The sequence below is a fragment of the Bombyx mandarina genome, chromosome A1, assembly GCF_030267445.1.
Source record: "Bombyx mandarina strain Sakado chromosome A1, ASM3026744v2".
NCBI lineage: Eukaryota > Metazoa > Arthropoda > Insecta > Lepidoptera > Bombycidae > Bombyx > Bombyx mandarina.
The window spans coordinates 13,846,256-13,865,468 of NC_143234.1; the positions used below are offsets into that span (position 1 = coordinate 13,846,256).

Below are 19,213 nucleotides of genomic sequence, written 5' to 3' on the forward strand. Positions count from 1 at the left end.
ATAAATACGTGTTTAACGACTATACGTAGTAAGTAGTCGCAATTTTAATTATTTAAAGACTTTTATTGAGGATTATTAAGCTTAGTTTCTTTAACCAAAAAACTTTTTTTAAGTCTATCTATCTATTTATCTATAAGCCCACAAAGTGCTCGGCTGGTTACAGACATCCCCCAAGCCTTGTCATAACCACCGGTCCCAACTGCCTGTATCTAGCAAATTCGCGAAATCCTCAATAGGCCGTCGGTCTACCTCCTCATTTCCCAAAGTGGGCAATAACGCCCCCTTTCGGGCACTACAGGCCCAAAGGGAGGCGGTAAGAAACCCAGAAAAAAATGGGGGCGTTGTGTAGAGGTTTGGGAGGCGATTTGTAATTTCATCTAGGATGACTCTTAGACACCGACTGAGCTCTCGCTATAGTGGTTTTTAAGTAGGTGAAAAAATGGGGGCGCTAAAAAAGAATTTATTCTCAAAGTGGGCAGTAGACAAAATAAGTTTAAGAGCCCCTGGTCTATCTTGTGGGAAACTTGGCCACGATACGTCCTTCGGTGCACGGTCGCTACTCGAGAGCTTTTCGGCTCCAGTAGTCATTTGATCTACGAGCAATATGCTCTGCCCACTGTCTTAAACCCCGTAATCATTCGGTCTATGTCGGCTATCATGGTTGACATTTTTGAATTCTTAATTTCCAATAAAACCGGTATCAGGTACGATACTACCTTACTACGATCGCCATATGGTTTTAAGCTCATTCAAGTATGAACTGTACTACCTATTTCTGCTGCGAATCAGTCTTGCCTTCCAGTTTGGTTGGTGGGATTGCCTTTATACTAGGTACGCATCAGAGCGAGGCAAATCTCTATCACATCTCGACCGTTTTTTATTTGTACCACGCATAAGCACGTATTTTTTAAGATAGTATCGGGTACCGTAAGCCTTCTGTAATATTTTCTGCGACTCCGAACGAAGAATTTAAAGCAAGCTCTTTATTCCATGTTTTTGTTCATCATGAAATTCTTAATACACATTACATATCGACGCTTGAAAGGCAAACGTGACTAACGCGACAATGCGTAAACTTTACAGTAGACTAATTTAAAGTTGAAATACCTGAAAAACAATCTATTTTAACGAATCTAGCTGTAGGATTGAAATGATTTTAATAGGCCTAGAAATTTTTTTTTTTTTGCGCATCGAATATGGTTATTGCCCATCATTTATGTACAAAGCAGTTATTGTCGCTTGGTCACGTTTGCCTTTCAAACGTCGATATGATATGAAAAATAACAGCACTGTATTTAATCTAAATAACAAATGCAACTCGAACACCGCACCAAAATGGAAAATAGTTGTGCTAAAATAGTTAATACAAAATAATAAAAATTTGGAACTATAAAAAATCATTCATTCTCGATATTTTTTTAACTGAATTTATTACAATAAAATTTAAATATATCAATCACGTTATATAAGGAATTCACTTGTGGTATTTTAGATAATTCATTTCCATTTATGCACAGCGGTAGCTGGTGTTAAGTGTTTTTTTTTTTTCACAGGAGGAAATCGCCGCATCCCCACCCCCACGGCAGGTGGGGATGCGGCGATTTGTGGGATGGGGACGGTATGTGGGAGTCGAACCTCACTAAAAACTCTTGCCGCTCACAGCCGGCACCCTACCCCGGACCGGGCGGGAACCCAGTCGGAGCTATTGAGACGGCGGGACAGGGTTTACGCAGAGCATATTACATCCATCCCGCCGTCCCCGAGACGCCGGACCGGTGGCCGCCAGCAACATAACCGCCGGTTTCCTCGGTCGACGGGCCAAGAGCCCGATTGATAGCGCCGCGCTACACCTTCCCCCGGAGCGGTCAGGGGAACGCGACCTACCACGCCGCCCCACGCCTAGGTTCCTCCTCGCACAAAGCGGGTGGAGCCCGAAGCTCTTAGGGGGCCGGGTTACGAACGGGCCCCGGTCCCGACCCCCTGCTCGGCGGCGGCGGGTTTCTGCGTAGTAAGGAGAGCTTTGCTCACTCGCCCCGCCGCCTCTTTCTGCGAGATGGTGTACTCGCAGAAGTCGAGCATAGCCTTCCAAGACTCGTCGCCGCCAAGCATCGATGCCACGACGCCAGGCAGCGACAAGTCTGGTCCTATCTTTGCGACAAGGATACGGCGCTGCATCTCCCAAGCGGGGCAGACAGCGAGCGTATGCTCCGCCGTGTCCGGATCGTGTCCACAATGGTAGCACCTCGTCGTCGGCTCAGCTCCTATCCGGTGCAGGTACTTCCCGAAGCATCCGTGCCCAGTCAGCACCTGCACCAGAAGGAAGGTGAGGCGTCCTCGGCCACGATTCACCCAGTCATAAAAGACTGGGTAAACCGCCTCGACGGTCCGTAGACCCCACGTGGGGCTGGCTAACCGCCTCGACCACGATGCGAGCACGGACCGCCGAGAATGGGTGTTAAGTTGTTACCGAAATTTGTGGACATCATAACGTGAATGCGACCCCTGACCTTAAGATATTATGAGCTCTAAATCTCAGTTGCAAGCACTTTTTTCTGTGATTGTAGGTTTACTGCTAAAAATTTCCTAAGTTATTAATTTTACTGCTGTCTTACTAGGGTTTGCTGGAATTTCCCCGAGAAACCAAGATATAAACTAAATTTAAATAACGGCGAATGCAAAGCCAGAATAGAACTGCAAATTGGATTATTTTCTGTTTGTTAATTTACAATTCTGTACCAGATTTTTTCTTGAAAAAGTTTTAAATACATTTTATTATCTTGATCTTTTCTTCTTTGATATTTCGTAAAAGATTTCAAAATGTCAACCGTCATTTAAAATAAACTGATGTTTAGTTTAAATAACAATATTCACACTTCTATTTTATCCGACTATCGACGTACGGTAATGTTTTCCATTGACTTAAGAGGAGGTAAAACGAATGACTGGTGGTCCGGAGGCCTTTCCAGTTTCACCAGGATAGGTGGGCTAGCAAAGGCTCAGCCAGGCGGGGTGGGTTTTGCTAACAGCTACCCGAGCGCCACCGAAGGAGACCTAACAACTCAAGGGCAGCTGCTTTGCGAATGAATTTACTACCGGATCGGAATTGATTGTTGTAAGCTATAACGGCTGTTCGACTTTCCTACCCTTCTGGTCTCACTGGTCACGCCACCACTATTATATCAAAAAGCCTATTTGTTTTAAACGACATTTTGCTTAATACGCGACATTTATCTTTGTAATTAAAGGTCCATTTTATTTGGTATTAACATCTACAGTTCGATATTTTTAATCGATCTTCAATTATATTTAAACCATTCAAATATCTGAAGAAGTTCTTTTGTTATGATATTTTTTTTAAATCAAATTTTAAACTTTAAATGGCTCTCCTGTAAACTTTCCAAAATGTCGCTTAAACTTTCACCCCTCGATATAATATTATTTAACTATAATATATTTATAAAATATCCAATGTGAATTGCAGGGCAAGACTTAAATAGTTTTAAATAGAATTCGCACAGAATCCGCCGAGCACTGTGAAGCATGCACATCCCAAAAGCATTTTAAACTACATAAGGCTTAGAGAATGGGCTATCAGTGGAATCGCGAGTAGCAGCGAGCGACCCCCACGGCGACCATCTCGATCAAACTAACGAGCATCCAAACAATGTCTCTATTAGCTTATTTCAGAGCCTTAGATTGGAACACGAAATAACGTTGAGCCGATAATAGAATATATATATATTTTTTTCTTTTTTTTTCGTCCATAATCATTACTTGTATATGTTTACGGTAGTATCTCGCAAGCAGTGGGTGTCAGTCCTTGGATTTAGTTACGCGACAAGCCCAGTTTTTTTATTATTATTTTCCTATGCTGATTGCTATGGATTGTGATGAGAGGCTATTTCAGCTTCGCCCTAGCATGTAGGTGAGCTCACGGGGCTCAAACCGGAGTGTTGCTAACACTGGCCCTAGCAAGAGCAGAGCTCCGAAGAATCTACCACCGAATCGGAAATGCGACCCACTGAGAAGATTCGGCGAGAAACTCAGTGGACTGTGTCTGTGGGTGATGCCCAGTGCAAATACAGTTTGCTTTGGGAACCAGTTTCGCGATGATCGAATAATATACACGATAGATACAATTTTCATTATTTTTTGTTCTATTAATGTAAAAAAACATAGGCTACACTACTACACACTAATTAGCTGTTATCGACTCCTGTTCGACTATCGAAAATATATAAATATTTAATAATATATTACAACGTTATTATACAAAGAAGTACTTTTTGATACGCTTTTATTAGCTTCAGATGTATGTATGTATGTTAGTATGTAACGGAATCTTTGAACATGATTTTGACCCCCTTCAAAACGTCGGATTAATTCGAAATTTGGTATACTTATTAAGGATCGATGACAATTCAATATTTAAAAAAAAAATTAAATTCACCTAAAAATGAAAAATAAATTATAGTTTAAAAAAACTAACAAAATACGCTTTTATAGAAAATTCAACTAACAATTAGAAAATAAATTTGAATTAAAAATAGTGTTAAAAAAATGATTTTTCACCCCACGCTTTTTTTTACAATAAAATCATTTTAGTTGAATTTTCTATACGAGGGCTGCACTAAAAGTATGGGGAATGGAATATTTCCACTGTTCCTGTCATATTAAAATCTTTTTAATTGAAAACTCCTTGGTTTTAAAAATCGAATACCATTTATTTATTTTAAAAAAGATTCTCGGTCTTGTCACGAGGTTTTGTCAAACTTGTTTAGTCGTTGAGAAAATGGAATTGACTCGAGAAAATTCAAGAGCGATGATTTATTATGACTTTCGAAGTGGTTTAACACAAAAACAGTGTGTTGACCGGATTATTTCTGCATTTGGTGATGAAGCCCCATCCAAAACCACAATTTATCGCTGGTTTGCTGAGTTTCAACGTGGACGTGTCAAGCTCAGTGATGATCCCCGTCAAGGTCGTCCAAAAACTGCAGTCACCCAAGAAAACGTTGATGCTGTGCGTAAGCTGATTGAGGAAGATCGAAATTCAGGCAACTTTAGACATTGGCATGAGTCAAATACAAATAATCTTGCATGAACAATTAGGTGTAAAAAAGTTGTTTTCCCGATGGATACCGCATTCGCTCTGTGAACAGCAAAAAGCAGCTCGCGTTACTTGGTGCGTAAGAACTCTCGAAAGATTCCACGCAGGATCCTCAAATGCTGTATACAACATTGTATCAGGTGACGAATCCTGGATATACGCGTACGAACCCGAAACAAAAAACCAGTCACGAGTTTGGGTGTTCGAAAATGAGTTAAAGCCAACAAAAATTGTTCGTTCACGGAGTGTTGCAAAAAAAATGGTGGCCACGTTTGTCTCCAAAACCGGCCATGCTACGACTATTCCTCTTGAGGGACAAAGAACGGTTAATGCAGAATGGTATGCTAGCATTTGTTTGCCACAGGTCGTTTCTGAACTCCGTAAAGAGAACTGCAACCGCCGCATCATCCTCCATCACGACAATGCGAGTTCTCACACCGCGCACAGAACAAAAGAGTTTTTAGAGCAAGAAAACATAGAATTATTAGACCATCCGCCGTACAGCCCCGACCTAAGCCCTAATGATTTCTATACTTTCCCTAAAATAAAGGATAAATTGCGTGGACAGAGATTTTCATCACCTGAAGAAGCTGTGGACGCCTACAAAACGGCCATTTTGGAGACCCCAACTTCCGAATGGAATGGTTGCTTCAATGATTGGTTCCATCGTATGGAAAAATGTGTCAAATTTCGCGGAGAATACTTCGAAAAGCAATAAATACATTTTTAAATAGTAATGTTGTGTCACTTCGTTAATTCCCGAAATTTTCAGTGCCGCCTATGTAAAAGCGTATTTTGTTCGTTTTTTTTTAAACTGTTATTTATTGTATTAACTATCAGTTGTTTCTGTGATTAATATGAAAAAAAAGGCTGTGGTTTTAATTAATGGGTAAATGCCATTAGCTTGGGACATCTGACATATGAGAAGAAAATTAACGCTTTTTGTTCAGTTACTTCTTGTTTTGCAGCTCAGGAATTTAAACTTTCGTATTATTATTTTTTACTATATTAAGTGAGCGAGCTTTTTTGGTTCGAAAATCGGAGACAGGAACGATTAATGCATTCTTGATAATTATGTATCGAAATAATCGAAACAGCAATTAATATCATTAAATTAAAACCTACACAGTATTTATATATGAGTCATACACAACATATGTGAATTTTAATTTGTATGCATAACGCTTCACTGTTCGCAGCTTTACCATTAATTTGAAATAAATAATAGTTTAAAAAAACTAACAAAATACGCTTTTATAGAAAATCCAAAATAAAAAATTGAAAATAAATTTTAATAAATTTGAATTAAAAATAGTGTAAGAAAAAAATATTTTATTGTAAAAAAAGCGTGGGGTGCATGGTATCAGTAGTTATAAATATTTTATGAACAAATATGAGTAGAAGGGTTATTTTGATAATATCCTGAAAATCATTCCACACAATAAAATTAATTTACAATAAAATCATTTTTTCTATTTTTTAGTTGGCTTTTCTATAAAAGCGTATTTTGTTCGTTTTTTTAAACTATTATTTATTTATCATTTTTTTGTTGAATTTCAAATTTTTCAATTTTTTTTAATACTGAATTGTCATCGGTCCTTAATAAGTATACCAAATTTCGAGTTAATCCGACGTTTTGAAGGGGTTCAAAACCATGTTCAAAGATTCCGTTACAAACAAAGCGTATTAAAAAAACCATTAAGCCAAGTTCTACAGCGTGAATAGAATACAAGTTCTTTTAAATGCTTTACAAGACGTCTGCAGGAAAAATAATTTAGTTTAATTTCATAGCTCAAAACTCTCTATAACATACGTATGGCATGTGTTTATCGTAACAATAATTATTAATGAAAAACTAGAGGTCCCGCAGTAGTCGAAATTCGACTATAATTATTTGGAATTGTAAGTTTGTACACTATTATGATTGTATTTTATACTTCTATAATCACAAATTTCGCCAAGACTACGCTATAAAAAATATTAACAACGACAAACAGTATTTAATCTATTCTCAATTTGACAACAGACGTCAAGAACAAAAGTTTGACAATAAATAGTATGCATGCCTGTGTGCGTCAAATACATGGTATGTAGTGTGTGTAATGTTTTCTTTATTGATTTAATGTATACTTTATGCATTATTTTAAAAAAAATATTAGCATTGTGCACTTCTTCTCTATATTCTCTATAAGTGTGGAAAATTTCATACTCCTCCGTCCGCGCAATTTTCGTAAAAAGGGATACAAAGTTTTTGCTTCATATAGATGTCGAGAAATTTAGAGCAAACTGTTATTCCGAATACTGGCGGTACTACGACTTGTAAGCCCGCACGGGTAGGTACCACCATTCTGTCTATTCCTGCCATGAAGCAATAATGCGGTTGTTTGTAAGTCGGGCAGTCGTTGTAAAAACCGACTTAGAACTCATGTCTCAAGGTGAGTGGCTTAATTTATGCTGTTAATGCTGTGGGCTCCGATGGCCACTTAACCTTAGGTGGGCCATCACCCATCTATCCATCTAAGCAATAAGCATGCAGCTATTTCAGCTTCGAAGAAATTTTCTTATTCTATTTCGCTCAGTGTTGGCAAAGTTGTACAGACGCTGGATCCTCGCTCTCCTTTTATCATTTCGCTACTTCGAATTCGATGCCTACGTCTTGTCTCGAGAAGTATAAGATAATCGCATTAATAGAAATAAGACTTTTTTTATTTTTTATTGCTTAGATGGGTGGACGAGTTTACCAAACAGTCCACCTGGTGTTAAGTGGTTACTGGAGCCCATAGACATTTACAACGTAAATGCGCCTCCCACCTTGAGATATAAGTTCTAAAATCTCAAGTATATGCACTTTTTAAAATTTATTTTACTATAACACAACTCTATTGTTTCCACTGTCCGATCGCCCGCGGAGCCCCTTGCCCCGCTATGCAAATAAAGTTGGAAGCAAAAACAAAGCGAAACATGGTAATTACACTGGGTGGAAAATTAACTGACATCGATACGACGTCCACGTTCGGCCATGCACTCTTCGCGTAATGAGTCTAGATATCCGAGTTTTAGTGCACGGCAGTGTATTTGTTTTTTATTTTGTTTTGCAGTGACTTGAGAGATTCAGAATTACTTGTCTATTATTGGACGGCTATTGTGTATTGAATTTTTTTTTTTTTTTATTGCCGGCATTTATTGATGCAAGATGACGGCATAAGTGTTAGCTTTAAATACCTACTAGATGATGACTGTTTTTTTTTTTGATAACGCCATCTTGTTGTGTCTTTAAAGCGGTTAGTTGCCCTCAATTAAGAAAAATAGTATTATTTTTCGCCAATAGATGTCGAAAACATGAATAAAACAACATTTTCTGAAAATAAATCGTAGCTAGATCGATTTATCGCCCCCGAAATCCCCTGTATACTAACTTTTATGAAAATCGTTGGAGCCGTTTCCGAGATTCAGATTATATATATGTCGCATCTGGGTCAATAGTTCGGAATATCAACGATACACAAACGTCAAAGTGACAGAATGGCCGTGTCGTGGTTGACGACTTTTAGTAATATTAAGACGGTGGTTTTGATTATTATTTTAAATGATGAAATGTTGTTTTGATAAATATCACAAAATGAAGGGTAGACTCCGTAACGCCACAGTTATAAAATGGCGGTACGTGGACAGAGTCGTGGCATTCGTGTCAGACAGTGATTCCGTCCGTTTCAGTCAGTCAGTCAGTCAGTCGGTCTGTCGGTATGTGCAACGAAACTGTCGGTTTATCCTGTCATTGTGAAAGTTGTGTGTGTTGAGTTTCAATAATTATTATTCAAAAGGTTTTATTGACTTTTTATAAACTGAGTTCAACCAAATACGAGTGACGACGGAAACTACCGCTTAGCCATCCCTGGCGCCGCCGCCGACATCAGAAGTGGGATCTGGACTCTACTCTCACTGGCGTGACGTGTTTGAACATGTTCGAAGTACAGCGAAAAAACATGATGCAGATCAGAATACCAGTAACGGTATCTGAGATATCTGAGATCACGGGTCGGAAATTCATCGGGAACAGACAGATGCCGATCCATGTGCTTGGTGCGCTACGGTTGATATGTACCTCGATGAACGTCTACTGGATGGTGCATAGCTCATTGTAGTCTTCAGTGAGGACCTGAAAGGCGGTGCCTTATCATGTTGTCGCGGATTTCACAAGTAAGTGTCACATGGAGGCATTTGCGACTTATTTCTCGCTCGTTATGCAAAATTCTTGCTGCGACGCTTATCAATTTAAGCAATGGTAAGCCACAAAAGCGTGAATGCAGCATACGCAAGTCGTGTAATAACGTCTGCTACCTCGACGGAAGATCTGAGCCACGAAGCAATCGTCACATCTTACGTTCTGGCTCATGTTGCCCAGTTGACTCTCGACTTATCACATGGCATTTACTAGCGGAAATACAACACGTTACAAGCTATTGCAAGAAATTAAGGCAAGTGCAAGTCTCAAGTGAAACTTCGATCGCAATAATGGATCTGTCATGACGAGTGGGTAGTTCCGACACGAATCGTTTTTAAGCCAATGCCTACTGCTAGAGTTACATGGCACTAGTGCAGTAAACCAGGACATGAGACTGTGAATTGTCGCTGAAATTTTAGAATCTACTAGATTCAATACCAATAACACTACATGTTCGATGACTTCGGGCTCCAGCAAGCAAGCAAACAAGAAAGCAAGCAAGTTTCCGTGGGGAAGAAAAATTGACACATCTGAAGTCGTCGTGACCTGTAAGATAAGACGTCCGGTGCGTTCGTGTCTGGCGATGCGGCGGTGTTCGGGTTCCGCTGGCGGATGCAGGTTTTTCCGGTGAAGTGCGTGCTTGTGCGTACTTGACAAGTGTTCGCGGTTGGCTTCCTCAGTGTGGGAGTAACATCGTGTAGGAGAGGTGGAACCCGTAAAATTGTAGTTTGCGTGGTGGCTGGTAAGATTTGCTGTGGTAAAAAGTTTGCGTGGTGGTAAAATGTCTTGTGAGTCTGCACAGGTAGCTGGAGCTGAGTCTTCCGCGGTCGCGGCCCACCCAGTCCGCGACAACCGGGCAGATCGCCTCGACGGTACGGAGGCCGGCCGACGGGTCCGCCAAACGACGAGACCACGCCTCCAGCACGGACTGCCGAGATTGGAGCCCCCGCACTCCGGCTGCACTTGCGCTAGGGCGCGCCACCTCGTAGGAGACTGTGAGGTATCATTGAATGACTCTGACTGCTATCGCGCGCTGCCGGCGTCGCAGCGCGACGACGTTCTCGTGGGTAAGGACGTGGCACCAGACGGGTGCTCCGTATAGTGCCATCGACCGCACGGGTACCATCACCCTGCCTATTTTCTGCCGTGAAGCAGTGTGTATTTCGGTTTGAATGGTGGGGCAGCGGTTGTAGCTATTCTGAGACCTTGGAACTTGTATCTCGGGGTGGATGACGCGTTTGCGTTGTGGAAATCTGTGGGGTCCAATAACTACATAGCACCGGGTGGGCTGTGAGCTCGTGCATAGTCCACCTATCTAAGCAAAAACATTGCCACGAGTTGCCACCGAGGCAAATTGATGGCGCGATGTCATCGACGGCCGCGAGCAACGCAGCAGCGGAGCGACGCTGTGACGTGCCGGTAGCTGCGTAACAGTAAATATCACAAAATGAAGGGTAGACTCCGTAACGCCACAGTTATAAAATGGCAGTACGTGGACAGAGTCGTGGCATTCGTGTCAGACAGTGATTCCGTCCGTTTCAGTCAGTCAGTCAGTCAGTCAGTCGGTCTGTCGGTATGTGCAACGAAACTGTCGGTTTATCCTGTCATTGTGAAAGTTGTGTGTGTTGAGTTTCAATAATTATTATTCAAAAGGTTTTATTGACTTTTTATAAACTGAGTTCAACCAAATACGAGTGATGACGGAAACTACCGCTTAGCCATCCCTGGCGCCGCCGCCGACATATATATATTAATATACAAGAATTGCTCGTTTAAAGGTATAATATTTTGAATTTGTCATAGCAGGTTTAGACCCCTGGGTTTTGTAACAGATCTAATTGTTAAGCTATCCTCGACATATGAACGACGTATGATGAACAAAATGATACCTTGCAACGAAAAAAATATTAATTTGCGAATTTAATAGGTTGGGGAAAAAGTCTTTTCGCATTATAGTATGTATGAACTTGTAATAAAATCTCTATGGCTATACCTACTATTTGTATCTGGCTGGTTTTGGTATCATTAAAAGTTTAAATTTTAAAGAAGATAATTCCAAATTCAAATAAGGAAAATGTGTGGTTTTTATTTATTTTTCGTACTGTCAGGATGACTGAATCTAATGAAGAAATTCGATACATTTTAAAATTTTACTACAAAAAAGGTAAAAATGCAACGCAAGCCGCGAAAAAAATGTTAATAATTTTTATTGTTTCGTAGTTGAATAGAAAAACGAAAAAAAATGGAAGTTTGGTTGAATTGTATTTATAATTAGGAAATTTGGTGGAATGTTTTGTTAATATTTCTTGAATTTCCTAATTTGGAAGAATTTTAGCTATACTTTTAAGCGTATGAATTTAAGAAAAACCTTACAGGTAAGATCTTTCACCCAGCCCTCTTCTTTACCCGGCAAACTAACGATCACAAATATTCTATCAGGAGCATTTTTAAATGTGAGTATAACTTGAAAATATCAATACAAGCTTTTACCTGATTTTATCTGTTCTATGACAATTACAACCAATATAGAACTTTAATGCTAAACATACAATTAAATAATTAAAAATAATGTTTCAACCAGTAACGATCCGATCCAAAATAGCAGTAATAATTTAATTCTAATCGTCAGAATATTTCTATGAGTAAAGTCTAAAGTCCTATTCCTATTCCAAAAAAAAATGAAATTTTCAAATGTGCAATATTTTAATTTAATGTCAGCATTTAAATTTTTATATGGTCTATAAAATAAACATAAAAATAATCTGAAAATCGCAGTTTATTATTAGATTTTATTTTTAGAACGAAAGCTTCTTAAAATAGCAGTTTATAGCAAGCTATAAGAGTATTATAGACGAATGCACTCAAAACTAAGTTTTATAAATAATAAGTTGGGAAAAAGTCTTTTCGCATTATAGTATGTATGAACTTGTAATAAAATCTCTTTGGCTATACTATTCGTCTTTTTTTTTTTTTTGTTTTTTTTGTTTTTTTTTCCACCGGAGAACATCGCCGGATTTCCACCCACACGGCAGGTGGGGTATGTGGGAGTCGAACCTCACCAAAAACTCCTGCCGCTCACAGCCGGCGCCCTACCCCGGACCGGGCTGAAACCCAGTCGGAGCTATTGAGACGGCGGAACAGGGTTTACGCAGAGCATATTACATCCATCCCGCCGTCCCCCAGACGCCGGACCGGCGGCCGCCAGCGACACGATCGCCAGTTCCCTCGGTCGACGGGCCAAGAGCCCGCACTAATGGCGCCGCGCTACACCTTCCCCCGGAGCGGTCGGGGGAACGCGGCCTACCACGCCGCCCCACGCCTAGGCTCCTCTCCGCACAAAGCGGGTGGAGCCCGAAGCCCTTAGGGGGCCGGGTTACGGACGGGACCCCGATCTCTACCCCCTGCTCGGCGGCGGCGGATTTCTGCGTAGTGAGGAGAGCTTTGCCTCACTCGCCCCGCCGCCTCCTTCTGCGACATGGTGCACTCGCAGAAGTCGAGCATAGCCTTCCAAGACTCGTCGCCGCCAAGCATCGACGCCACGACACCCGGCAGCGACAAGTCCGGTCCTATCTTTGCGACCAGGACACGGCGCTGCACCTCCCAAGCGGGGCAGACTGCGAGCGTATGCTCCGCCGGCTCGTCGTCGGCTCAGCTCCTATCCGGTGCAGGTACTTCCCGAAGCATCCGTGCCCGGTCAGCACCTGCACCAGACGAAAGGTGAGACGTCCTTCGCCACGATTCACCCAGTCATCAAAGACCGGGTAAACCGCCTCGACGGTCCGTAGACCCCACGTGGGGTTGGCCAACCGCCTCGACCACGAATACTATTTGTATCTAGTTGGTTTTGGTATCATTAAAAGTTTAAAATTTAAAGAAGATAATTCCAAATTCATATTAGGAAAATGTGTGATTTTTATTTAATTTTCGTACTGTCAAGATGACTGAATCTAATGAAGAAATTTGATACATTTTGGCTGCCCTACCCTTCAAACCGAAACGCATTACTGCTTCACGACAGAAATAGGCAGAGTGGTGGTACCTATTTGTGCGGACGCAAAAGAGGTCCTACCACTACTAAAAGCCTAAAAGAACCTGTTAAGATCTGCTCTAACAAAAGCAGTACTTCGCTGAATCTACCACTGGATCGAAATCGCGACCCGCTGAAAAAATCCGGCGAGGTAGTCAATGGACGTATAGGCTAGGTTGTACAGCGAAGTCTTGCTTCGACGGGAATTTGACTAGTGATTGAAATGCCTAAAAGGGAGTAGTGTGAGATCTACCGAGATCTAACCAGGAGTATCTGACAGGACAACGTCTTTGCCATCACACGAACACAATGACAGTAAAGTTTAATACAGTCCTTTAAGAAGATAAAACGCGGAATCCCAAATAATACCAAAACAGACATCTCAAAAAAACCCTCGATCTATTTTAGTCAAACATTAATAAAAGAAACGTGATATTTTCTGCATGTGAGGGTTAACTTACCCCGAGAGGAACGCCACATAAATCTGCAGCTAAAGGGTTGTAAATCGACCGACCCCTCAAAGATAGTGATGTATTATAACCAGTTTACCTTGACTCTTCCCAAGCTTCAACTTAAAGATAACGTTGCACACAGATTCTTGGCGGTTAGCAAAGCTCAATCGAAACTGGTCGTTTATAAATACGTATGAAATTTTCAGGTGCCTCTTAAGACATGTTCAGTTTCACCCTTTCTCTACTCTTTGCAAATTGATATTGGGTTTTGGTCGCTCAAGTTTTTTGTCTGTAAATTCTGTTTTTCTTATTTTTAGATTATTGTTTTTTTTTATAGGAACAGGAATAAGCGGGGCACGGTTTTAGCTGGTAAAGCACCCATTACCCATTGCCTTGCATATCTTCAAATAAGCCAAGGATAAAAATCTATGACGACCAGACTATAAATTCGAGATATAGATTACGTAATAAAAATTCTATTTTGATAGTCAGCGACTTAGTTCTGCCCCTGGCATTGCCGTCCATGAGCGACGGAAACCACTTACCATCCGGTAGGAGATATGCTCAGTCTGTCTACAAGGGCTACAAAGAAGAAGCTACACTACTGATATCTTAATATATATAAATTACGTGTGACGTTGTTTGTCCGCGATGGACACCTAAACTACTGAACCGACTTTAACTTTTTTTTTTAAATATGTGTTTTATTCCAACTTCCAGGCCATAGGATGGTTTTTATTTCCATTAATGGTCGCAATATTTATTAATTAACAATAAAATGATTTCTTATGTTAATTATTGTTATTAATTGTAAGTTTCATAAGTCTAAAACAGATGGCGCCTTAAATCAGTTTTTACAGACAATTGTAATACTGTCTGACATTAATATCTCATACATGACGCTGTGTTTAAAAATACCAACGTTTCACATAAGCTACAATTTAATGGCATAAACACCACGTGTTGCTGAGGCTAAAGTATAAGTGAAATTTATTTCGTAGTAACCGTAATAGAGTGATATCCAATTGTTCTTACTTTATTAATTTTTGGTATTAGCATAGCCGGCCACGTGTTATTTAGAAACAAAAACCTTCGCCACAGCAACGTGTGACCGGGTCTGCTAGTTATATAGAAAAAATAAATCACTAAGAACCATATGTACCTACTGTCAGCCTCTCCATCTAGAGTACCTATGCAGATGAATAAAAAAGTACATCGTGGCTCAAAGAGATTCCCAATAATGAAAGAGTCTTCCGATCGTGCTCCGGCATCTGTTGCCATATTTCAGTGATTTTATTTTTTCATGTTCGTTCAGGTGAAAACATTGCGGCCCATCAAGGTATTGACGCCGTCCGACCCCCGGTTCGGAGCCTGCTATAATTCACAAAGGGAAGCTCGCAGCCAATACCGGAGTAGCTCTCCGACATAGATTAAGTTACGTAGAAGGTTCCGGACACCGTCCTCATCAAACCCGTCGCTTGCGACGAAGGGCTCGACGAGCGAACTAACCCACAGACACAGCCCACTGAGTTTCTCGCCGGGTCTTCTCAGTGGGTCGCGTTTCCGATCCGGTGGTAGATTCTGCGAAGCACTGCTCTTGCTAGGGCCAGTGTTAGCACCACTCCGGTTTGAGCCCCGTAAGCTCACCTACAACTTAGGCTGAAGCTGATATAACCGCTCAGCAAAGATAGAAAAAAAAAACGTAGAAAATACGTGGTCCTAGTTAAAAAATGGATTTATTATTCGTCAATGATTAGACTATTGACTTTAAATTTAAAAAGGAGGTAATTTATATATTATTTGTGTTATTTTATACATATTTGTATCTTCGATCAAACCTTTTTTTTTGCCCTTATAGGCTGACTAGCATACGGTCCACCTGATGGTAAGTAGTTACCGTCGCTCATGGATTTCAGCAATGCCAGGGGCAGAGCCAAGCCGTTGCCTACCGTTAAATCAGCTAAAAGCTAAAATCAGCTGAGTTTTTTTATTGCTTGAGTCTTGATTGTTGACTGTATTATAATGTTAATTGACTTTTGGTGCGCAATAAAGTGTATTCTCTCTCTCTTTGTACGACCTCACGTTGCTACTGCTGTTAAGTGGTTATCGCATCCAGTAGATCGTAACATCAACAGCGTAAATGTCGCCACTCACCTTGAGCCGTGAATTTGAAGTTTGAATTTGAGTTTTTGACAGCTCTATAGTACAACGGCTGCTCTACCCTTCAAACCAGATCGCATTGTTGCGCCACCGCAGGAATAATCACAATGTGGTACCTACCCCTGCGGATTCACAAGATCTTCTAATAGTTGTAGGGTTTGGTTTTATTACACGATATTATTCCTTCATCGTGGAAGTCATTCGTAACATATTTTCAGCATTTGCATTACTCCATACTGATTGGGCATTGGGCGTCTTATCTTTTGGACCACCATAACTTTTTACGACAAGACTGTTATTACGTAAGTTAATACTGGATTCTATTTTCGATTTAATTGATTTAATAAGAAATGGAGATACAAACAAGTACGTACAGATATCGACCATCAAATATCTTACAAAAGGTTCTGAAGCCATGCCTTGTCAGACTCAATGTTTAATGTTTATTTTGGATGGATGGACCAGTGATGATTAAAAGAATATGGTACTCAAAAGTAACTTACCATGACGTTCTTTGAATATCATTAATATTATATTTACATAATGCAGTATTAATTTACCCAATTTTCTTTACTCGTGGTAGGACGTCTTGTGAGTCCGCACGGGTAGGTGCCACCAGCCTGCCTGTTTTTGCTGTGAAGCAGTAATACGTTTCGGTTCAAAGGGTGGGGCAGACGTTGTATTGTATAAACTGAGACCTTAGAACTCATATTTCAAGGTGGGTGGCGGCATTTACGTTGTAGATGTCTATGGCCTCCGGCAACCACTTAGCAGCAGGAGAGCAGTAAGCTCGGCCACGGGTCTAAGCAACAAAAAAAAGACTAAAAACAGATACACGTAATGTAAATAAGTCAAATCTGATCCGAATCTGTAATTCAAATCTAGAATAATATAATCGAAAATATCGATTTTTGTTTTATTACCTTAATTAATTCAACAAGTTTTGCATGTCTTTCTGTCAATTCTTATTCTGTGACCTTTAAAAGATATAGCAGATAGTTTAAAAATACAATATTGTGATTCACATTTTTGTTTTTACACACGGATGAATGTCACTACGCACTTTAAAATATGGGACCGAAATATCAAATGAACAAATGTCAAAATGGTACACCACTCTGTGGTATAAATAGGCAGAATTGTTTATCTGCCCGCACGGACTCAAAATATGCTCTATCATATACATTACGGAAATATTGAAAATTTTAGCCACTTTCCATTTATATTTTTCTACAATTTGCATCTTTATTTCGCGATTAATTACTCCTATATTTATTTTATATTTTTTTACTATTTGCATCTTTATTTCGCGATTATTTACTCGCGATTAAAGCGGTAGGCAGCGGCTTGGCTCTGCTCTTGGCATTGCTGAAGTCCATGGGCGACGGTAACCACTCACCATCAGGTGGGCCGTATGCTCGTCTGCCTACAAAGGCAATAAAAAAAATCCTTCATTTTGGAAGTCATTCGTGAATTTTCTTTAAGTACAAGCTGTAAGAAAATTTTAAGTACATATTTCCTTAGAAGACGTAGTTAGTACCTGCTTGCAGTATACATGAGCATAGGCACAGTCTCGTTATTGGAAACGAAAACACCGCGATCATATACTTTAGCCTCATCATCATAGTCGGTTGCTCTTGGCAGAGCAGTTGTGGTCATGTGGAATTCTTGTTTATTAAAGCCTTGACAGATGTTTTCCATGGTTTGCGTTAAGTGGGGTCTCAGTAAGGTCTTTCACCTGTTCAATCCAGAGCATAGGGATTCGTCCACGGGATCTTTTACCATTGACCCTATCCTGAACCCTGGGGAGTAAGGGGAGAACGGAACTAAGATCGTATCCGACGCTTTTGTCAACCCCACCTGCATGCACAGACAGTTTATATGTTTAAACTGTCTCGTTGGACGTTGTAGCCTCATCCAACCGAGGTCAGATTGATCTCAGTGGGGAGTATGGTTATATTGCCATTGCCCGGTCGCCAGAGCCCCGTCCGTTACATGGTCCGTTACTAGTGGTAGGACCTCTTGTGAGTCCGCACGGGTAGGTACCATCACCCCGTCTATTTCTGCCGTGAAGCAGTAATGCGTTTTGGTTTGAAGGGTGGGGTAGCCGTTGTTATTTTACTGAGATCTTAGAACTTATATCTCAAGATGGGTGGCGCATTTACGTTGTAAATGTCATAGGCTCCAGTAACCACTTAACACCAGGTTGTGAGCTCGTCCACACATATATGCAATAAAAAAAGTATTGAAGATTTGAAGAACACACATTTTGCTTGGAGAATGCTCGTGTAGGTCTTTTGAAAGACTTTTGTGACAGTGTTGACGTTCTATTACCATACTTACATACACGAACTTTGATGGATTGCAATTGTCACTATAAAAAAACCATAGACATTTTAAGAAATGCTCTCAAGATTGCCTACGGCTCACGCGATACGGGCGACATTTCGTCTGACGTGAAGTCATCGAACTCACGATCGTGACCCGATATTGGAACAGGTGTGGACGCCCACGCATTTAATATTATTACTCGTGTTTATTTTTATTTTAAATTAACTTGTATAAACGTTTCACTATTTAATTTATTTAACAATTTTATTAATCGCTATCGTACCATATATGGACAACGATGCAGCATGAATAGCAAATTTACGTGGGAAAATTACAGAAAAAAATATATTTCGCATTTCAAGAATTTTATTCTATTTTACTGATGGTAGGACCTCTTGTGAGGCCGCGCGGGTAGGTACCACCACCTTGCCTATTTCTGCCGTGAAGCAGTAATTGCGTTTCGGTTTGAAGGGTGCGGCAGCCGTTGTAACTATACTTGAGAGCTTAGAGCTTATATCTCAAGGTGGGTGGCGCATTTACGTCGTAGATGTCTATGGGCTCCAGTAACCACTTAACACCAGGTGGGCTGTGAACTCGTCCAACCATCTAAGCAATAAAAAAATAAATAAAAAAAAGAATAGAACATCGTTAAACTTCATTGATTTTTGCATGTTTTTTTTTTATAACAATAAATGAATTCATTAATTTGGGCAATCACTGTTTAGCGGATAATTAAAAAAAACTCTTATTATCGTAAATTATAGTAAATTTCTTTACTCAAGAACAGAAAATGAAAACGTATCGGGAAAGTTCAAAAGAATTAAACATACAATGACTCGTTTGACTCATAGGGTATACTTGTAAGTATCGATTAAGCTCAAAACATAGTTACTTAAAGCTATGAACGTTTG

General features: G+C 40.3%; 1 protein-coding gene across 2 annotated transcripts in view; it reads right to left on the bottom strand.

The window, feature by feature from the left end:
* Nucleotides 1-19,213, bottom strand: part of Sox102F (transcription factor Sox102F) — a 419,194-nt gene that overhangs the window by 261,904 nt on the left and 138,077 nt on the right. The window lies entirely within an intron of this gene.